A 24343-nucleotide genomic window follows, 5' to 3' on the forward strand; every position below is an offset into this window, starting at 1 on the left:
CACATAAGCATGGGAAAATAATTGCATGTTCCTTTTGTGGTTTGGATAACCATCATGTTTCTAGATGTTGGAAGAGAATGGCCATATACAGGAAACTTTTGAAGGAAAGGAAGAAAAAAGCCAAAGGTCCATTAAACAAGGAAAATCGTGTTGTCAAGAGGATGCACATGTGTTGTACTTACTGCCATACGCAAGGGCATCTTGCTGAAAGGTGTTGGGCTCTGAATCCAGCAATGCTTCCACAAAAGCTGAAGAAAGTGGAAAGAGAAGATGGCAGAAATGGAAAGGAAGATTCCATGAATGATGTGTCTCAGAATGATTCACATGTTGATGTTGATGTGTAGAAAAAGGAAAGACCTTGGAATTGGATTGGTAAGAAATGGCTAGAGTTGTTTTCCAATTAAGGTTGCATGTCTAGTGATGCATCTATTTTCATTTTTGTGGTAATTGAATGCAAGTTGCAAGTTTCTACCAAGAAGGTGAATGGAAAAAGGTTGAGTAGGAGACTCACTTTGTTGCTGCAACATTATATTTCATTTCAGCTTCAAAAGTACAGTGTGCTTAAGTGAAAGTTGAAGGATGAAATGCACTTGCATGAACACAGGGATGTTGATGTTTTCCTTGTATTTGAACATGTATGTGTAATTAAATTGAAGGGTTGATTGCTTTGTTGTTAACATGCATGTAATACAATATTAAATTGGAAAACGCTGATTGGTCTCCAAGATGGAGGTAATAATGTGTTTCATCTTTTGAAAAAGAGTCCAAATGGTCTTTTTCTACATGCTTGACTTGAAGGATCATTTGTTTTAAGGGCATGTCTTGTAGGCTTGTTACCTAGTCCATCATTTGTATGTAGATGTAAGGCATGGAGGTGTTCACAGGATGTGAAATTTGCTTCTTTTGTTGACGCAGGAGTTAGACCATCCAGTTGTTGTCTATATTTCTGTTGTTGTTAATAGTCGTTGTTGACAGCTTGTCAAACAGGTACAAGTGAAAGTTTTGTGGAGCAGGCGTATTTCACATTTCTTTGAACCACCTTGGATCAATGATCAATGCAAAGAATTTCAAACTACCTTCTGTGACCATCTAAGCAAGAGTTCTGTAGGAAGAAAAAGAAGAAGGCAGTTCTTACCAGGAAGACCAGCCCATCCAAGAAGGGAAGTGGTCAGAAACTTTGGTTTAGAGGCACTATGCAAGGCAAGTGTAGGGGGAGGCTAAAAGAAGAGGGTGATACACTCTCACTTACTGTTCAGATCAGTATATCAGTCTTCTGGAGACAAAAAGTTCTTTTGGTGGGAAGGCGTGATCCAAAATGGATTTTGGATAGACTCCTAAGTCTAAGTGTTCCTCACTGAGGAAAATAAAATTCCAAGGAAGTTCCTAAAACTAGCCCCATTATAGAGGTCGTCTCATTCTGAATCTACTGCAACTTGAATGGGCAAAAATGGACTTACGATGTAGAAGTTATCATAAAATGAAGTTGCCCTTTATCCTTTGCAAAAAAGGGAAAAATCTCCTAAAAATGGGTCTTAAAAACCCTTTAAGTCTTCTAAAGAACAAAACTATTGGAAAAAGGAGAACCTTCAAAAAAGGAGAAAAACACTATCGGGACCCAAAAATATGAAGAAATAGTGGAAAATAGGCTTATCGGTGGTCAAAGGAGCAATGCATAGGAGCCGTCGGATCTGGCCAATCGACGGTCCAGATCCGATCGACATATCACAATCGGTGATGACAGGCAGAGGATATCAGAGGCAGACATGCGATAGGACCAGGCCGATGCAATATCGCTATCGTCGATATCGACGGATCGTAATTGGCGTTGGCATAGGCTGTACCATATGGAAAGACCTCAGGGTTATGCAATATGTGATTGCGACAAGTTGCATCGCAATATCGCACCAGAACATTATAAAGGAGCGAGGCTGTTATATATATATATATATATATATATATATATATATATATATATATATATATATATATGCGATGCGATATCCAGACCCGACAGGGCTATAGACAATATTTGATATATTTTGAGATCCATCAAATGGCAGTTTTCTATATATTTTCACATATTTCGTTTATTAAACGAAATATGAAGGGAAGCACCAATGCGATGAAACCGGACCCCAAAGGGAGGAATGCAACTATATAATATTTCAAGTTTTTCTAAAGCCATTTTATGGGATTTTGCAATGTTTTAATGTATTTTTAAATACAAAGAGAAACTACGAAACAAGCGGGATTTCGGGCAGGTCGTTGGCGGTAAGTGGTTTCGTCCGTGCTCCACTCGATCCCATCCACTGAACGACGCGTGGAGAGAGAAAACCACCCTTTTCAGGCGGTTAACCCTCGAACAAATGAGCTACCCGAAATGAATCTCAGCCTTTGGATCAAGATCTCTCAGATCAACGGTGGAGATGCGATCACGATATAAAGACGTACCCGATAGGAATATAGTGCAGATTTATGAATATTTGAATTTCAATGAACAGTGTTTTGGTAGATTTTTACGCATTTTGCAGTGTTTCTCTATGTAAATAGAAAATGACCATTTCGAGGATTTCAAAGGCCCGATGGACTCTTTTGTTGGAGAACAGGTCGCCACCTCCCCTGAAGGTGTTATTCCATGATTTCTAACGCTCAAAAGGGGGATTCAAATGGACATTGGTCGGGAGCCAGGAAGCCCGAGAAGAGGAAATGAACAGATAGCGCCAATTGGCTTAAAAAGTGATAGACTAATAGAGAGCAGAGGATAAGCAGGAGTCGTTTCTAAAACATAGAATAAGAAGGCAACGCAGAAGAAAAAAGAGCCAGCAAGAGTGAAAGCTAATGTGCAGAGTAGCTAAGGGAGTCTTTGGAGTCACTTGGAGGTCAAGTGAAAAGCTAGAGAACTGAAGGTTGTAGAAAAGCAAGAGCCAGAGCCAAGAGCCAGAGCCGAGATCCCAAAAGCTGAGAGGTTTAAGAGCCAGGGGATAAGATGGTGTTCTAAACCCATTGTTGCTATGTAAAACAATGGATTTGAGCTAAGAGATAGTAAAAGGACTTTGCCATAATCCCAGAGAGCCTAGTCGAATTGACTAGAGCTCAAGGAGATGTAGCCCAGGATTTTTGTGTGAACTCCACATTAATTTGATGTCTTATGTGTTTTTTTTACTGCTGCATTATTTAATGTTATATGTATGTATATATCAGTTTAAGCACATCAACTTACAACATAATAACATATTCTAAAGCATATAATCAGTTAAAAACAAATACCAGCATACTAATTCTGCATTGGTTAATCATAAGGACTTGGGAATATTTAAAGATTTGGAAGTGGGAGAGGTTCTTGTAAGTTAGACAAGAAGCCTAACTGCCACATTTTCAGATCAGGTGGTATCAGAGCCTAAGCTTGATTAGACCCACCTTCAAAGGATGTTATATCAGAATGCTTGATCGATAGAGCAAAGATTACTTCTCTGAAAGGTGTTTAAATAGTCAGAGGTTGATTGTATGCTTGTTGCAGATTGACTATTGTTTGAGTTTGCAAAGGTGAAGGGAAAGTTGTTGATAGCTCAGTCCAGTAAGGAAAAGAAGGAAGAAGGGTTGAAGGCATTCTTCTATTCCCAAGTACCTCAAAGCAATCCTTGAAGCACAAGAGGTTTGTTGCAAAAGGTTGCTTAATAAAGCACTTTATTAATCTTGTTTGAAGTTCTTTTGTTCATTGGTATAATGACAACTTCTACAAGTGAATCCTCAAATTCCTCCTTCATCACAAGACTCTATGATGGAGACTTGAAGCAAGACTTGTTCATCATGATGGATAATGTGAGAGAAATGTATGAGGATGGAAGGAAGAGCATCATACTTATAGAGTAGTTGAATTCCATGAAGGAAGAGAAACAGTTTCTTTCCGACAAACTGTAGGAAATGGAGAGGAAAATTCGTATTGCAAATATGAACCTGAAGAGGATACATGAGTTGGAGTCACAGCTCTTTTTTGCCAAAGAAGCCTTGGTCAAGTATTAGCTTGAAGAAGAGGTAAACCATTCTAGTTTGTCTTCAAATTCTTCTAAGAATTCTTATATTGGTTCTTTTGAAAAACATACTAGAGGCATAGGTTCCAAGCTAATGTCCAAGATGGGCTATGAAGGAAATGGATTTGGAAAGCATGCACAAGGTATTGTTGATCAAATAATGGTTGAGGAAAGGCCTAAGTACTTGGGTCTTGGCTATGGATAGTCTTATGGAGAGAGTTCCAAAGCTGCCATGAAGGCCATTGAAATAGCCCCAAGAAGTAGCTGCATTGCAGAGTGTGAAGATTGTGTTCAGGAGGAATGCAATGGCTTGAAACATCATTTGCATTATGCAGGTGTTTAGAAGCACACACTTGAACCAAAGAGTTGTGGAAACTCTTAAAGCCTTGAAGAGACTTATGGTGTTCCAGAAGGAGCCACTTCTTCATTTGCTTCACCTCCTCATGAAGGCAACAAAGGTGAAAGAGGCTGGTATAAATCTAGTTCTAAACACATTTCTTTTGATTTTTCAAAGCATGGTAAATTTCCACATAAGCATGGGAAAAGAATTGCATGTTCCATTTGTGGTTTGGATAACCATCATGTTTCTAGATGTTGGAAGAGAATGGCCATATACAGGAAAATTTTGAAGGAAAAGAAGAAAAAATCCAAAGGTTCATTGGACAAGGAAAATCATGCTGTCAAGAGGATGCACATGTGTTGCACTTACTGCCAAAAGCAAGGGCATCTTGCTGAAAGGTGTTGAACTCTGAATCCAGATATGCTTCCACAAAAGCTGAAGAAAGTGGAAAGAGAAGATGGCAGAAATGGAAATGAAGATTCCATGAATGATGTGTCTTAGAATGATTCACATGTTGATGCTGATGTGCAAACAATGGAAAAACCTTAGAACTGGGTTGGTAAGAAATGGCTAGAGTTCTTTTCCAATTAACGTTGCATGTCTATTGATGCATATATTTGCATTTCTGTGGTAATTGAATGCAAGTTGCAGGTTTCTACCAAGAAGGTGAATGGAAAAAGGTTGAGTTGGAGACTCACTTTGTTGCTGCAACATTATATTTCATTTCAACTTCAAAAGTACAGTGTGCTTAAGTGAAAGTTGAAGGATGAAATGCATGTGCATGAACACAAGGATGTTGATGTTTTCCTTGTCTTTGAACATGTATTAGTAATTAACTTGAAGGGTTGATTGCTTTTTTGTAAACATGCATGTAATGCAATATTAACTTGGAAACAGTTGATTCGTCTCCAAGATGGAGGTAATAATGAAGTGTTTCATCTTTTGAAAAAGAGTCCAAATGGTATTTTTCTACATGCTTGACTTGAAGGGTCATTTGTTTTAAGGGCATGTTTTGAAGGCTTGTTACCTAGTCCATCATTTGTATGCAGATGTAAGGCATGGAGGTGTTCACAAGATGTGAAATCTATTTCTTTTGTTGAGGTAGGAGTTAGACCATCTAGTTGTTGTCTATATTTATGTTGTTGTTAACAGTTGTTGTTGACAGCTTGTCAAACAGGTACAAGTGAAAGTTTTGTGGACCAAGTGTATTTCACATTTGTTTGAGCCACCTTGGATCAATGATCAACGCAAAGAAGTTCAAACTACCTTCTATGACCATCTAAGTAGGAGTTCTGCAGGAAGGCAAAGAAGAAGGCAGCTCTTCCCAGGAAGACCAGCCCATCCAAGAAGGGAAGTGGTCAGAAACCTTGGTTCAGAGGCACTATGCAAGGCAAGTGTAGGGGGAGGCTGAAAGAAGAGGGTGAGTCACTCTCATTTACTATTCAGATCAGTGTATCAGTATTTTGGAGACCAAAAGTTCTTTTAGTGGGAAGGCGTGATCCAAAATGGATTTTGGATAGACTCCTAAGTCTAAGTGTTCCTCACTGAGGAAAATAAAATTCCAAAGAAGTTCCTGGAACTAGCCCCATTACAAAGATCATCTCATTCTGATCTACTGCAACTTCAATGGGGAAAATTGGAGTTAAGATGCGAGAGTTATCATAAAATGAAACTGCCCTTTATCTTTTGGAAGAATGGGCAAAATCTCCTAAAAATGGGTCCTAAAAACCCTCTAAATCTTCTAAAGACCAAAACTATTGCAAAAAGGAGAACCTTCAAAAAAGGTGGAAAACACTATCATGACCCTAAAATATGAATAAATAGTGGAAAAGAGGCTTATCTACGGTCAAAGGAGCAACGCCCAAGAGCCGTCGGATTTGGCTGATCAACGGTCCAGATCCGATTGCCATATCACAATCGGCGGTGACAGGCAGAAGATATCGGAGGCAGACATGCGATAGGACCGGTCTGATGTGATATCGTGGTCGCCGATATCGGCGGATCGCAATCGACGTTGGCATAGGCCATACCATATGGAAAGACCTCAGGCTTATGTGATATGCGATTTCTGCAAGTCGCATCACAATATCGCGTCAGAACAATACAAAGGAGTGGGACCGTTAGATATATATATATATATATATATATATATATATATATATATATATATATATATATATATATATATATATGTATATATATGTATGTATATGTATATATATGTATGTATATATATATATATATATAGAAATAGGTATAGACATAGATATATATATATATATATATATATATATATATATATATATATATATAGATATAGATATAGATATAGAAATAGGTATAGACATAGATATATATATATATATATATATATATATATATATATATATATATATATATATATATATATATATATATATGCAATGCGATAGCCGGACCCAACGAGGCTATAAACAATATTTGAAATATTTTGAGATCCGTTAAATGACAGTTTTCTATGTATTTTCACACATTTCATTTATTAAACGAAATACGAAGGGAAGCGTCAATGCAATGAAACCAGACCCGAAAGGGTTTAGCAATGCAAATATATAATATTTCAAGTCTGTCTAAAGCCAATTTACGGGATTTTGCAATGTTTTAATGTATTTTTAAATACAAAGGGAAACCACAAAACAAGCGGGATTTCGGGCGGGTCGTTGGTGGTAAGTGGTTTTGACCATGCTCCGCTCGATCCCATCCACTAAATGACATGTGGAGAGAGAAAGCCAGCCTTTTCGGGCAGTTAACCCCTGTATAGATGAGCCGCCTGAAATGAATCTCAGCCATTGGATCAAGATCCCTTAGATCAACGATGGAGATGCGATCACGATATAAAGGTAGACCCGATAGGAATATAGCCCGAATTTATGAATATTTAAAGTCTGATGAATAGCGTTTTGGCAGATTTTTCTGCATTTTGCAGTGTTTCTCTATGTAAACAGAGAACAACCATTTTGGGGATTTCAAAGGCCCGATGGTCTCTTTCATTGTAGAACAGATCGCCAGCTCCCCTGAAGGCGATATGTCATGATTGCTAATGCTTAGAAGGGGGATTCGAATGGACAGAGGGTGGGAGCTAGAAAGCCCGAGAAGAGGAAATGAACAAATAGCGCCAATTGGGTTAAAAATCCATAGAATAACAAAGAATAGAGGATAAGGAGGAGTTGTTGCTAAAATAGAGAATAAGTAGGTAGTGTAGAAGCAAAAAGAGCTAGAGAGAGTGAAAGCTAATGTGCAGAGCAGCTAAGGGAGTCTTTGGAGTCACTAGTAGGTCAAGTGAAAAGCTAGAGAGCTGAAGGTTGTAGAAAACCAAGATCCAGAGCCAAGAGCAAGAGCCGAGAGCCAGAAAGCCAAGAGCTTCAAGATCCAGGTAATTAGATGGTGTTTTGAACCCATTGTTGTTGTGTAAAACAATGGAGTTGAGCTAAGAGCTTGTAAAAGGACTTTGCCATAATCCCAGAGTGCCTAGTCGAATTGACTAGAGCTCAAGGATATGTAGCCCAAGAGTTTTGGGTGAACTCCACATTAATTTGCGATCTTATGTGCTTGTTTTCCTGCTACATTATTTACTGTTATATGTATCTATATATCAGTTTAAGAACATCAACTTACAACACAATAACATATTCTAAAACATATAATCAGTTAAAAAAAAATACTAGCATACACCTATTTTCAAGAATTTTTAATTCCACATTGGTTAATCATAAAGACTTTGGAATATTTAAAGCTTTGGAAGTGGGAAAGGATCTTGTAAGTTAGACAAGAAGCCTAAGTGCCACATTTTTAGATCAGGTGGTATCAGAGCCTAAGTTTGATTAAACCCACCTTCAAAGGAGGTTATATCAGAATGCTTGATTAACAGAGCAAATATTGCTTGTCTAAAAGGTGTTTAAACAGTTAGAGGTTGATTGTATGCTTGTTGTAGACTGACTATTGTTTGACTTTGTAGAGGTGAAGGGAAAGCTATTGATAGTTAGTCTAGGAAGGACAAGAAGGAAGAAGGGTTGAAGGCATTCTTCTATTCCCAAGGACCTCAAAGCAATCCTTGAAGCACAAGAGCTTTGTTGCAAAAGGTTGCTTAATAAAGAACTTTATTAATCTTGTTTTAAGCTCTTTTTTTCATTGGTATAATGAAAACTTCTAAAAGTGAATCCTCAAATTCCTCCTTCATCACAAGACTCTATGATGGATACTTGAAGCAGGGCTTTTTCATCATGATGGACAAGGTGAGAGAACTGTATGAGGATGGAAGGAAGAGTAGAATACATAGAGAGCAGTTGAATTCCATGAAGGAAGAGAAGCAATTGCTTTCCGACAGATTGCAGGGAATGGAGAGGCAACTTCATATTGCAAATATGAACCTGAAGGGGATGCATGAGTTGGATTCACAGCTCTTTGTTGCCAAAGAAGCTTTGGTCAAGTATCAGCTTGAAGAAGAGCTAAACAATTCCAGTTTATCTTAAAATTCTTCTAAGAATGCTTATATTGGTTCTTTTGAAAAACATGTTAGAGGCATAGGTTCCAAGCTAATGTCCAAGATGGGCTATGAAGGAAAGGGCTTGGGAAAGCATGCACAAGGTATTGTTGAACCAATAATGGTTGAGGAAATGCCTAAATACTTGGGTCTTGGCTATGGACGGTCTTATGGAGAGAGTTCCAAAGCTGCCATGAAGGCCATTGAAATAGCCCCAAGAAGTAGTTGCATTGCGGAGTGTGAAGATTGTATTCAAGAGGAATGCAATGGCTTGAAACATCATTTGTAAGATGCGGGTGTTCAGAAGCAAACACTTGAACTAGAGAGTTGTGGAAACTCTGAAAGCCTTGAAGAGATTGATGATGTTCCAAAAGGAGCCACTTCTTCATTTGTTTCACCTCCTCATGAAGGGAATAAAGGTGAAAGAGGTCGGTATAAATTTGGTTCTAAACACATTCCTTTTGATTTTGCAAAGCATGGTAAATTTCCACATAAGCATGGGAAAAGAATTGCATGTTCCTTTTGCTGTTTGGATAGCCATCATGTTTCTAGATGTTGGAAGAGAATGGCCACATCCAGGAAACTTTTTAAGGAAAAGAAGCAAAAAGCCAAAGGTCCATTGGACAAGGAAAATCATGTTGTCAAGAGGATGCACATGTGTTGCACTTACTGCCATAAGCAAGGGCATCTTGCTGAAAGGTGTTGGACTCTGAATCCAACAATGCTTCCACAAAAGTTGAAGAAAGTGGAAGGAGAAGATGGTAGAAATGGAAAGGAAGATTCCATGAATGATGTGTCTCAGAATGATTCACATGTTGATGTTGATGTGCAGACAAAGGAAAGCCCTTGGAACTAGATTGATAAGAAGTGGCTAGAGTTATTTTCCAATTAAGGTTGCATTTCTATTGATGCATCTATTTGCATTTCTATGGTAATTGAATGCAAGTTGTAGGTTTCTACCAAGAAGGTGAATGGAGAAAAGTTGAGTAGGAGACTCACTTTGTTGCTGCAACATTACATTTCATTTCAGCCTCAAAAGTACAGTGTGCTTAAGTGAAAGTTGAAGGATGAAATGCATGTGCATGAACACAGGGATGTTGATGTTTTCCTTGTATTTGAACATGTATGTGTAATTAACTTGAAGGGTTGATTGCTTTGTTGTAAACATGCATGTAATGCAATATTAACTTGGAAAAAGTTGATTGGTGTCCAAGATGGAGCTAATAATTATGTGTTTCATCTTTTGAAAAAGAGTCAAATTTGTCATTTTCTACATGCTTGACTTGAAGGGTCATTTGTTTTAAGGGCATGTTTTGTAGGCTTGTTACCTAGTCCATCATTTGTGTGCAGATGTAAGGCATGGAGGTGTTCACAAGATGTGAAATCTGTTTCTTTTGTTGAAACAAGAGTTAGACCATCCAGTTGTTGTCTATATTTCTGTTGTTGTTGACGCTTGTCAAACAGGTACAAGTGAAATTTTTGTGGAGTAGGTATACTTCACATTTTCTTGAGCCACCTTGGATCAATGATCAAGGAAGAGAAGTTCAAACTACCTTCTCTGACCATCTAAGCAGGAGTTCTGCAAGAAGGCAAAGAAGAAGGTAGCTCTTTCCAGGAAGACCAACCCATCCAAGAAGGGATGTGGTCAGAAACTTTGGTTGAGAGGCACTATGCAAGGTAAGTGTAGGGGGAGGCTGAAAGAAGAGGGTGAGTCACTCTCATTTACTATTCAGATCAGTATATCAGTCTTTTGGAGACCAAAAGTTCTTTTAGTGGGAAGGCATGATCCAAAATGGATTTTGGATAGACTCTTAAGTCTAAGTGTTCTTCACAGGAAAATAAAAGTCCAAGGAAGTTCCTAGAGCTAGCCCCATTGCAGAGATTATTTAGTTCTGAATCTACTGCAACTTGAATGGGAAAAAATGGACTTAGGATGCGGAAGTTATCATAAAATGAAGTTGCCTTTTATCCTTTGCAAAAACGGGTAAAATCCCCTAAAAATGGGTCCTAAAAACCCTCTAATTCTTTTGAAGACAAAAACTATTGCAAAAAGGAGAACCTTCAAAAAAGGCGGAAAACACTATCGGGACCCAAAAATATGAAGAAATAGTGGAAGAGAGGCTTATCGACGGTCAAAGGAGCAACACACAGGAGCCGTTGGATCTGGCCAATCAACGGTTCAAGTCCAATCGGTATATCGCAATCGGCGGTTACAGGCAGAGGAAATCGGAGGCAAACATGCGAGAGGACCGGGCCGATGCGATATCACGATTGCCGATATCGGTGGATCGCAATCGGCGTTGGCATAGACCATACCATATGGAATACCTCGAGCTTATGTGATATGCGATTGCAACAAGTCACATCGCAATGTCGTGTCGGAACATTACAAAGGAGTGGGGCTATTTTATATATATATATATGTGATGCGATAGCCAGACCCGACGGGGCTATAGACAATATTTTATATATTTTGAGAACCGTCAAATGGAAGTTTTCTATGTATTTTCGCGTATTTTGTTTATTAAACGAAATACGGAGGTGATCTGGAAATGGGGCTCTTAGGCTTCTTGTCTAGCTTACAAGAACCTCTCCCACTTCCAAATCTTGAATATTTTCCCAAGTCTTAATGATTAACCAATGCGGAATTAAAATGCTTGAAAATATAAGTGTATGCTTATACGTGTTTTCAACTGATTATGTGCTTTAAAAAAATCTGTTGTTTTAGCTGATATGTACATGTGCTTAACATATATATAAATGCATATAACAGTGAATAATGCAGCAGTAAAGACAAACACATGAGACAACAGTTTAATTTGGAGTTCACGCACAACTCTTGGGCTACATTTCCGTGAGCTCTAGTCAACTCAACTAGGCTCTCTGGGATTATGGTATTAGTCTTTTTTACAAGCTCTTGGCCCAACTCCTGTTGTTCTACACAAAAATAATGGGTTCAGACAAAATTTAATCCCCTGGCTCTTGAAGCTCTGCCTCTTGGCTCTAGATCTTTGGCTCTAGCTCTTTGGCTATTGGTTCTTACTTTTGGCTCTGACTCTGGCTCTTTGGCTTTGGTTCGGGCTCTTGGCTCTAACTTTGGCTCTTAGCTCCAGCTCTGGCTCTTCAACTCTGGCTTCTTTCTACCTTCTGCAACCTTCAACTCTCTGGCTTTTCACTTGAAGTTCAAGTGACCCCAAAGGCTGCCTCAGCTGCTCTTTTTCTTCTTAACTGCCTCTTTGGCTTCTACACTTCCTCTTTGGCTTATATGCTACCTCTTTGGCTTCTACACTGCTTCTTTGGCTTCTGCTTCACAGCAAAACACCAACAGAAACCTTCAACAGCAACAACAACCCGTGCACCATCAACAACTCAGCAGCGCATAGTCTTTGACATTCATGGCTTAAAAGACAAATCATGTTGTCTGTTGGTTTCAGATTCTTGTCTCTCGGTCTCCCTGGCCTTCGTCCACTTCGATTCCCTCTTACATGCATTATAAAATCATTGCTTAGCATCAAAGGGGAGGTGGCCACCATTTCTGTAACGTAAGGGGCAATCAGCGCTTCGAATCCTTAGTAACAGTCGTTCTCTGTTTACACAGAGAATGTTATGAAAACACGGGAAAGTCCACAGAAAAAAAAATTCCTGGACTTCAAATATTCATAATCATGTCCCAAACTCCCATCGGGTCTGCCCATAATCGTTATCGCATATTGCAGTTGGCCTTCGTCCTTCGCATTTCATTTAATAAATGAAACTGCGAAAATGCATTAAAAATGGTGTTTAACAGATCTCAAGATCCATACAATATGGTTTATAATGTTATCGGGTCTGGTCCATTGGATCACTAGTATATACATAGATGTGGCCCTGCTCCATTGTAATGCATCGATTACGATCCTGCAATGCGACAAGTCACAATCGTAGATTGCACAAGTCTGAGGCCTCCCCATATACATGGTTCATGCCAACGCTGATTGCGATTGCCGATCCGCCTGTCACCACCGATGCGATATGCCGATAAGATCTAGACCGTTCATTGGCCAGATTTGACGACCCCTGTTCAACCATTGTTTAAGCCTGCGATGGCTCTATTTCATTGTTTTTCCTCATCTTTTCAACCTCCGATAGTGTTATCTGCCGATGCGATATTTCCTCTTTGACCAATCAAAGAGGACCATGTGGCCCAAGCCCAGCCTGCCATGTGTCAACTGTGGATTGGCTCGTGAGCCTATACTAAAAATTGAAATTTTCAAAATAAATCAAAATTTAATGAAATTGCCTCCTCTTCTAAGGACATAGGGAAATTTTCATTTTACAATAACTCCTTCATCTGGAGTTTGTTTGCACCCATTCTGTTATGAAACCAGCTCAAGAAAAGATAGAAAAGATAGATCAATGCCTTAGAATTCAGCCTCTTCGAGGGGGCAACCTCCTTTACATTACATAAATGAACAATTCTTGGATGATACAAATGACAAAACCTCCTTTCTATATATAGGAGTCTAAGGAGTCACAATATAATCCAGCCGACCTAACAATAATAATATAAAGCCACAGAAATAACAATAGAGGGATTCTATGGGGCACAAAAATAACAATATGGGGGTAATAGGGGCACAACAATATAAATAAGGGGTATAACTACAATAGTAATGGTGTAATCACTAGTATTATAGGGACCCAACATGCCCCTCTCCTTCAAAAAAGTGTTGTCCTCAACGCTTGAGTAGTTCTGGATACTTCTGCATAAAATTCTCATCCTCCCATGTGGAATCTTCAGCGGATAAGTTCTTCCACTTGATAAGATACTCTGAAATTGATCGATTTCGTAGCTGTCGAGTTCTTGTTTCTGTGACTGCTTCCGGTTCCAATATAATTTTTCCTTCCTCGTCAAGTTCTGGCAATATTGTTTGAATTGGGAGCTTGTCCCCTATAACCTTCTTTAAACATGAAACATGGAAAACTGGGTGCAATCGAGAAGCTGCAGGAAGCTCCAATTTGTATGCCATAGTACCAATCTTTTGCAACACCTTGTACGGACCATAATACTTTGGTGATAATTTATTATCCTTCTTAGCTTGCTTTAGGGACATTTGCTTATATGGTTGTAGCCGTAGGAATACCCAATCACCTACATCAAAACTTCTTTCACTGCGATGTTGATCTGCCTGTTGTTTCATTCTATTTTGTGCCAACACGAGGTTATCCTTTAAGAGTTGGAGGACTTGTTGATGTTCGATGTGATGTTCCACTGCCTGAACCTTAGAATTTTCTCTTAAATATGATGTGATGGATGGTGGTTGATACCCATAAAGTGCCATAAATGGGGTCATTTTTGTTGTTGTATGGAAGGAAGTGTTATACCACCATTCAGCCAGAGGCAACCATTTGACCCATTGTGTCTGTTTATCAGATACAAAGCAACGAAGATATCCTTCCAAACATTTGTTTACTATCTCAGTTTGCCCATCAGATTGAGGATGATAAGATGAGCTATGAGCTAACTGAGTACCAAGACAAGAAAATAATTCTGTCCAAAAATTTCCAGTGAAAATGGGATCTCTGTCACTTACAATAATCTTTGGGTTTCCATGTAGCTTTTGAACTGTTTCCATAAATGCAGTAGAAACTGTACTGGCTTTAAATGGATGTGATAATGCACAAAAGTGTGCATACTTGGTAAGTCTGTCAACTACCACCATGATGACACTCTTTCCCTCAGACTTGGGTAAACCTGTGATAAAATCCATTGAAACCTCCTCCCAACGTTGGCTTGGAATGGATAAAGGTTGTAATAGACCCGGTGTCTTAATTGTTTCAACTTTATTTTGTTGGAAAACCAAACATTCCGCCACAAACTTTTGAATATCTGATTTAAGGCCATCCCAAAAAAATTCCTTCTTAACCCTGTGGTAAGTTTTTAAAAATCCTGAGTGCCCTCCTAAGGGAGAAGTGTGCAATTCCATAAGAATCTTTTGTTTTAGCTGGGAATTCTTACAGAGGTATAAGCGATCTTTGTACCATAACGAATCATTTTGCCAGCTAAATGTATCAGAAGTACTGGAATCTTGTTGTAACTTTCGAATAAGTGCCCACACTTCTTCGTCATTCTTCCATTCCTCCCTTGCTTCATTTATCCAATCTGGTTGGATAATAGAAATGGCACACAACAATGCTTCCACATCCTCATCCTTTCTTGAGAGTGCATCTGCCACCACATTTTGCTTCCCTTTTTTGTAGATGATTTCAAAGTCATAACCCAACATCTTTGTGACCCACTTTTGTTGCTCTTCAGAGGATAATCTTTGTTCTAAAAAGTATTTAAGGCTATCATGATCCGTTTTTACCTTGAAGTGTCTTCCCATTAGGTAGGGTCGCCATTTCTTAAGTGCATGGAGTATTGCCAACATTTCCTTCTCATAAATAGCTTTTCTTAAAAACTTTCCCTTGATTGGACGACTTTCAAAAGCAATGGGTCTTTCATCTTGCATTAGAACAGCACCAATTCCATTTCCTGAAGCATCACATTCCACAATAAAGGTTTTTGTGAAGTCCGGTGTAGCTAAGACCGGTGCTTGGCACATTGCCTCTTTAAGATGTTCAAAGGCCTTTGTTGCTTCCACAGTCCATGAAAATGAATCTTTCTTCAATAATGTTGTTAGAGGTGCTGCTATTCTCCCATAATTCTTAACAAACTTGCGATAATACCCTGTCAACCCAAGAAATCCTCGCAGATGCTTTATGGATGTGGGGATTTTCCATTCCTTAATGGCTTTAATTTTGCTAGGGTCTACCTTAACTCCTTCATGAGATACAATATGACCCAAATATTCCACCTCCTGGACTCCAAAGAAACATTTGGATCTTTTTGCATATAATTGTTTCTCCTCCAATAGTTGTAGCACCCTGTCAACATGTTCAACATGATCCTTCCAAGACTTGCTGTAGATTAGTATATCATCAAAAAATACTAACACAAATTTTCTAAGGAATGGTTTGAAAATTGAATTCATCAAACCTTGAAATGTTGAAGGTGCATTGGTAAGGCCAAAAGGCATGACCAAAAATTCATAATGACCCTCATGAGTTCTAAATGTCATTTTCGGAATGTCTTCAATCTTCATTCTGATTTGATGATATCCCGAACGAAGATCCAACTTGGTGAAGTAAATTGATCCATGCAATTCATCCAGTAATTCATCAATAACAGGAATGGGGAACTTATCTTTAATAGTGAGCTTGTTGAGCTCCCTATAATCTGGACACATGCGCCATGATCCATCCTTCTTGTGCACCAATACTACTGGAGCTGAGAAAGAACTTTGACTTGGTTGAATTATACCAGCCTCTAGCATTTCTGCAACCATACGTTCAATTTCACTTTTTTGGACATATGGATATCTGTACGGCCTGATGTTTGGAGGAACACTTCCTGGAATCAGATGAATAGCATGATCATGATCACGCATAGGTGGGAGACCTTTTGGAGTCTCAAATACCTTGGAATGATTGTCCAAGACTTTTTGGAGATCTGGAGAAATAGATGATTCCAATGTGGAAACATCTAGCGAACATAATTGTGCAATTACACCTCTTTGCTCCTTTTTTAGAAGCTTTGTCATGCCATTAGAGCTGATTATTTTTCCTGGTTTCCCTGCAATACCCCTTAATTCAACTTCCTTTCCTTCCGTAGAAAATTTGATGAAAAGTTCTTGAAAATTAAAAGCTATTGTACCCAAGGATTGTAGCCATTGGACTCCTAGTACAACATCAGCACCTCCCATTGGAATGGAAAGCATTGGGCTAGTCAATACATATTCTCCCATGGATAGCTTGATATTATGGCACTTTCGAGAGCAATTTATTGTTCCTCCATTTGCAATCATCACTTGACACTCTGGTGCTGGATATAGGAAGCAATTCAATTCTTTTGCTACCCTACAATGAATAAAATTGTGGGTGCTTCCTGAATCAATCAACACTATTACCTTTTTCTTCTTGATTTGTCCTTCTATCTTGATGGTTTGAGGAGTGGTAATTCCTGCCAATGCATTACAAGATATGGTCGGATTTATTTGTTCTTCATCTAGGCTTTTTTCCTGGAGTATATCTTCTTCTTTTGACCTTTCTTGCTCCTTTTCTTCTTCCTCTTCACAATCTATGTAGAATAATTTCTTCTCAGCACACTTATGACCTTTAGTGTATTTGCTATCACAACTGTAACAAAGCCCTTTTGCTCTTTTTTCTTCCAATTGTTGTGGTGTCAACCTTATAGGTTGTGGAAGACTAGGGGAAACAACACTTCCGTCTTTATAGTTGTGAGTGGTATGCTTCCTAGTTGCCATAATTTTGCTTTCCATTTTTCTTGCTAACCTGAATGCCTTCTCTAATGAATCAGGTTCCCAAAGGTGAACATCATGTTGGATATTATCCTTTAAAGACCCTATGAACACATCAATCCTATGCTCCTCTGGAATATCTTTTACCCTTATGTTCAATTTTTGGAACTCCTCAATGTGCTCCATTACTGAACCCTTTTGTTTGAGACTTATCAATTGGCTAAAAAAAGTGTTGCTTTTTGTATCTTCATAATGTGCTATCAATTCTTCCGTAAAAATTGCCCAAGTGATAAATTGTTTACGAGAGCAAAGCCATTGATACCATACAAACTGATTTGGTTCCAAATATACAGTTGCCATACGTACCTTTTGTGTGTTTTGCACATTATTGAGATCGAAGAATTGCTCCATCTGTAATATCCATGTGGCGAGATCCTTGCCATCAAACTTCCTCATATCGATTTTTGGAATATGGTGATTCTTCGATCCAACATTAGCGTCTATGGAATCATGATTAACATTTCTTTTGTTCTCATCATGAGTTTCCTTTACTACCTTTTCACCATTAGTGACCCTTTCTTGTAGCAACTTCTTCAATTCTTCCATGTCTATCTTCAAATCTATCTTCAAATCTGCCATGTCTCTCTTCAAATCTGTCTTCGAATCATCCATCTTAGCTTCGATGCCCTTTATCTTAGATTCCACGCCACTTATCTTAGCTTCTGTTAGCTTTTGTGAGCGTGACATTTGTTGCACTTGTTCTTGTAATTTTGATATATCATGTAGCATTTCTTCCTCTTCTTCATGAGTCATGCTAGAGCTTTCAGGTTCCTTACTAGGTGTTTGCATTTTCTTTCCTCGGGGCATCAGTTACCGATAATAATGATTTACTATGCCCTTTGAATTCCGTTAAACCAAGCTTACACAAAAATTTAAAAAAACTACACACCTTTTTTCACTTTATAGAAGCCTGATATTGAATCTGATGTATCTCTGTAATTTCAGATCATCCAGTTCTAAAATTGCTACCTATAGTAGCCTTCTGTGTCCTCTTTCCAATGCCACAAGTCTGAGCCAAATTGGATTCTCCAAGGAAGAGATATGTGAAATCTCCCACAGTGACTTGCTTTTAGACTGGTTCAGTAGAGCGAACTTGTACGCCATTCCACGAGTCACTATTTCAACTTTTGAATCTGAAACACACACACAAGAAACTACAATCCGTCCTCTTTCTGTACCTTCTTACGAAATTTCAATCCGATCCCCAGAGAGAAAGTTATGACAATTTTCCCCAGGTCACCTGTTTTGAATGCAATTCAGGAGTCTGCAAAAAGACCAACTTCCTTAGATCATATCTCCGCAAATATCACGCGAAAAGATCTGAAATTCGGACCCAAGGTTCAGCGCGATTTCTTCTCAAATGAGTTTTTTTTGCGACTTTTGAAACGTCACAAAAAAAAGTTATAGCGAAAATGCCATGATGACCTGTTTGGACCAGCGAAACCCTAGAATCCAAAGCTCTGATACCAAATGTTATGAAACCAGCTCAAGAAAAGATAGAAAAGATAAATCAACGCCTTAGAATTCAGCCTCTTCGACAGGGCAACCTCCTTTACATTACATAAATGAACAATTCTTGGATGATACAAATGACAAAACCTCCTTTCTATATATAGGAGTCTAAGGAGTCACAATATAATCCAGCCGACCTAACAATAATAATATAAAGCCACAAAAATAACAATAGAGGGATTCTATGGGGCACAGAAATAACAATATGGGGGTAATAGGGGTGCAACAATATAAATAAAGGGTATAACTACAATATTAATGGGGTAATCACTAGTATTATAGGGACCCAACACATTCAGGTTGCGTTAGATTCGGAATGAGAAGATCTCTGCAATGAGACTATTTTTGGGAGCAACCTCAGACTTTCATTTTCCTCTGATTTACAAAGGATTTGTGCCATTTGGCACCTTTCACCTCTTGCATGAAGTCTTTTAGACTTAGAGGTTTATCCAGGATCCATTTTTAGATCACGCCTTCCCACTAAGAGAAATTTTGGTCTCCAAGATACTAATATACTGATCTGAGCAGTAAATGAGAGTGACTTACCCTCTTCTTTCAATCTCCCTACACTAGCCTTTGCATAGTGCCTCTGAACCAAAGTTTCCAACCACTACCCTTCTCTTGATGGGCTGGTCTTCTTGAGAAGAACTTTCTTCCTCCTTGCCTTCCTGCAAAACTTCTATTGAAATGGTCATAGAAGGTAGTTTGAGCTTCTTTGCCTTGATCGCTGATCTAAGCTGGCTCAACAAATGTGAAGTACATCTGCTCCACAAAACTTTCAACAAAACTCTTGCTTCAACAAAATAAATAGATTTTCACATCTTGTGAACATCTCCATGTCTTACATTTGGATACACATGATTGAATAGATAACAAGTCCACAAAACATGCCTTTAAAGTAAATGACCCTTTAGTCAATCATGTAGAAAATGACCATTAGGACTCTTTTTCAAAAGATGAAACACTTCATCATTATCTCCATTTGGAGACCAAGTTAACTTCTTTCAAGTCAACATGGCATCACATGCATGTCAAGGCAATCAACCCTGCAAGTTAATTACACATACATGTTCAAAAACAAGGAGATCATCAACATCCCTGTGCTCATGCATGCATTTCATCCTTCAACTTTCACTTAAGCACATTGTACTATCAAAGTTGTAATGAAATATAATGTAGATGCATCAATAGACATGCAATCTTAATCGGATAAGAACTCTAATTGTTCCTTACCAATCCCTTTCAAAGGTACTACCCTTGCCTACACATCAGCATCAACATGTGAATCATTTTGAGACACATCATTCATAGAATCTTTACTTCCATTTTTGCCATCTTCTCTTTCCACTTTCTTCAACTTTGGTGGAAGCATTGCTAGATTTAGTGTCCAAAATTTTGCAGCAATATGTCCTTACTTATGGTAGTAAGTGCACTACATGTGCATCCTCTTTATAGCATGATTTGCCTTGTCCAATGGACCTTTGGTTGTTTGCTTCTTTTCCTTCTTCTGCTTCTTGTATGCGGACATTCTCTTCCAACATCTAGAAATATCATGGTTATCCAAACCACAAAAGGAACATGCAACTCTTTCCCCATATATATGTGGAAATTCATCATGCTTTACAAAATCAAAAGGAATGTGTTTAGAACCAGATTTATACCTGCCTCTTTCACTTTTATTTCCTTCATGAGGAGGTGAAGCAAATGAAGAAGTGGCTCCCTTTAGAACACCATCAAACTCTTCAAGGTTGTTAGAGTCTCTCCAACTCTCTGGTTCAAGTGTGTGCTTTTGAACACCTGCATCCTGCAGTTGATGTTTCAAGCTATTGTATTCCTCTTGGATACAACCTTCACACTTCTAAGGTAGAGCACATGAAATGAAACTCCTTCTTGGGACTGTTTCAATGGCCTTTATGGCAGCTTTGGAACTCTATCCATAAGATTGTCTATAGCCAAGACCCAAATACTTAGGCCTTTCCTCAACCATTATTGGTTCAACAATACCTTGTGCATGCTTTCCCAAGCCCTTTCCTTCATAGCCCATCTTTGACATTAGCTTGGAACCTATGCCTTTAGTATGTTTCTCCAAAGAACCAATACAAGCATTCTCAGAAGAATTTGAAGAAAAAATGGAATGGCTTACCTCTTCTTCAAGATGGTACTTGACTAAGGCTTCTTGGGCAACAAATATCTATGTTTCCAACTCATGCATCCTTTTCAGGTTCATATTTGCAATATGAAGTTGCTTCTCCATTTCCTACAATTTGTCAGCAAGCAACTGCTTCTCTTCCTTCATGGAATTCAGCTGCTTTCTAAGCATGTTTCTCTTCCTTCCATCCTCATAAATTTCTCTCACCATATGCATCATGGTGGACAATTCTTGCTTCATGTCTTCATCAAAGAGTCTTGTGAAGAGAGCAGAATTTGAGGACCCACTTGTAGAAGTTGTCATTATGCCAATGAGCAAAAAACTTCAACAAGATAAATAAAGAGCTTATTTAAGGAACCTCTTGCAATAAACCTCTTGTGATTTGGATTGCCTTGAGGTCCTTTGGGATAGAAGAATGCCTTCAACCCTTCTCCTTCTTGTCCTTCTTGGACTGAGCTATCAATAGATTTCCCTTCACCTCTGCAAACTCAGCAAATAGTCAGTCTGCAAACAAGCATACATTCAGCCTCTTGCTGTTCAAACACCTTTCAGACAAGCAATATTTGCTCTGTCAATCAAGCATTCTGATATAACCTTCTTAAAGGTGTGGTTAATCAATATTAAGCTCTGATACCACCTGATCTCAAAATTGGGCTCTTAGGCTTCTTGTATAGCTTACAAGAACCTCTCCCACTTCCAAAGCTTGAATATTTTCCCAAGTCTTAATGATTAACCAATGCGGAATTAAAATGCTTGAAAATATAGATGTATGCTTATACTTGTTTTTAACTGATTATATGCTTTAAAAAAATTTATTGTTTTAGTTGATATGTACATGTGCTTAACATATATATAAATGCATATAATAGTGAATAATGCAGTAGTAAAGACAAACACATGAGACAACAGTTTAATTAGGAGTTCACCCACAACTCTTGGGCTACATCTCCGTGAGCTCTAGTCAACTCAACTAGGTTCTCTCGGGTTATGGTATTAGTATTTTTTACAAGCTCTTGGCCCAACTCTTGTTGTTCTACACAAAAACAGTGGGTTTAGACACCATTTAATCCCCTGGCTCTTGAAGCTCTAGCTCTTTGGCTCTTGGTTCTGGCTCTTGGCTCTGACTCTGGCTCTTTGGCTCTAGTTTAGGCTCTTGGCTCTTACTCTAGCTCTTGTCTTTAGCTCTGGCTCTCTGGCTCTTTGGCTCTGGCTTCTTTTTGCCTTCTGCAACCTTCAACTCTGGCTTTACACTTGAACTTCAAGTGACCTAAAAGGCTCCCTCAACTACTCTTTTTCTTCTTCACTACCTCTTTGGCTCCTACGCTGCCTCTTTGGCTTCTACGCTACCTCTATGGCTTCTGCTTCATAGAAAAACCCCAACATCAACCTTCAACAGCAACAACAACCCAACCACCATCAACAACTCAATAGCCCACAATGTTTGACATTCATGGCTTAAAAGCCAAATCATGATGTCTGTTGGTTTCAAATTCTTGTCTCTCAGTCTCCTCGGCCTCTGTCCGCTTTGAATCCCTCTTCCAAGCATTATACAATCATTTCTTAACGCCAAAAGGGTAGGTGGCCACCATTTTTGTAACGTAAGGGGAAATTGGCGCTTGGAATCCTTAGTAATAGTTGTTCTCTTTTTACACAAAGAATGCTGTGAAAACACATGAAAGTCTGTAGAGAACACAGTTCTCGAACTTCAAATATTCATAATCGCATCCCTAACTCCCATCAGGTCCGCCCATAATCGCTATCGCATATCATAGTTGGCCTTCATCCTTCGCATTTCGTTTAATAAACAAAATTGCGAAAATACATTGAAAAATGGTGTTTGACGGATCTCAAGATCCATACAATATGGTTTATAATGTTATTGGGTCCGGTCCATCGGATCGCCCATATATACATAGATGTGGCCCACTCCATTGTAATGCACTGATTGCAATCCTACAATGTGACAAGTCGCAATCGCAGATCGCACAAGTCTGAGGCCTCCCCATATACATGGTTCATGCCAACGCCAATTGTGATTGCCGATCCGCTTGTCACCACCGATGCAATATGCCGATCAGATCTAGACCGTTGATCAGCCAGATCTAACGGCCCCTATTCAACCATTGTTTAAGCCTCTGATAGCTCTATTTCATGGTTTTTCTTCATGTTTTCAGCCTCCGATAGTGTTATCCACCGATGCGATATTTCCTCTTTGACCAATCAAATAGGGCCACGTGGCCCAATCCCGGCCTGCCATGTGTCAGCTATGGATTGGCCCGTGAGCCTATACTAAAAATCAAAATTTTCAATATAATTCAAAATTTAATGAAATTGCCTCCTTTTCTAAGGACATTGGGCAATTTTCATTTTACAATAACTCCTTCATCCAGAGTTCGTTTTTGTGCATTCAAGTTGCATTGGATTCAGAATGAGAAGATCTCTGGAACGAGACTATTTCTAGGAGTAGCCTGAGACTTTCATTTTCCTCTAATTTACAAAGGATTTGTGTCATTTGGCACCTTTCACCTCTTGCATCAAGTTTTTTAGACTTAGAGGTTTATCTAGGATCCATTTTTGGATTAGAAGGGAAGCGCCGATGTGATGAAACCGGACCCGAAAGGGTTTAGGAATGAAAATATATAATATTTCAAGTTCGTCTAATGCCATTTTATGAGATTTTGCAATGTTTTAATGTATTTTTAAATACAAAGGGAGACTATGAAACAAGCGGGATTTTGGGCGGGCCATCGGCGGTAAGTGGTTTTGACCATGCTCTGCTCAATCCCATCCACTGAACAACACGTGGCGAGAGAAAACACCCTTTTTGGGCGATTAACCCCCGTACAAATGAGCCGCCCGAAATGAATCTTAGTCGTTGGATCAAGATCCCTCAAATCAACCGTGGAGATGGGATCACAATATAAAGGCAGACCCAATAGGAATATAGTGCGGATTTATGAATATTTCAAGTCCGATGAATAGTGTTTTGGCAAATTTTTCCATGTTTTATAGTGTTTCTCTGCGTAAACAGAAAACGACCATTTCGAGGATTTCAAAGCCCCAATGGACTCTTCCGTTGTAGATTAGATGGCCACCTCCCCTAAAGGCGTTATGCCATGACTGCTAACACTCAGAAGGAGGATTCGAATGGATCGAGGCCAGGAGAAAAAAAGCCTGAGAAGAGGAAATCAACAGATAGCACCAATTGGCTTAAAAAACCATAGACTGACAGAGAACAGAGGATAAGTAGGAGTTGTTGCTAAAACAGAGAATAAGCAGGCAGCGTAGAAGAAAAAAGAACCAGAGAGAGTGAAAGCTAATGTACAGAGTAGCTGAGGGAGTCATTGGAGTCACTTCGAGGTCAAGTGAAAAGTTAGAGAGCTGAAGGTTGCAGAA

The sequence above is a fragment of the Pinus tabuliformis genome, chromosome 4_2 (assembly GCF_031772625.1).
Source record: "Pinus tabuliformis cultivar Carrire ecotype Pingquan chromosome 4_2, CPIR1, whole genome shotgun sequence".
Taxonomy (NCBI): Eukaryota; Viridiplantae; Streptophyta; class Pinopsida; order Pinales; family Pinaceae; genus Pinus; species Pinus tabuliformis.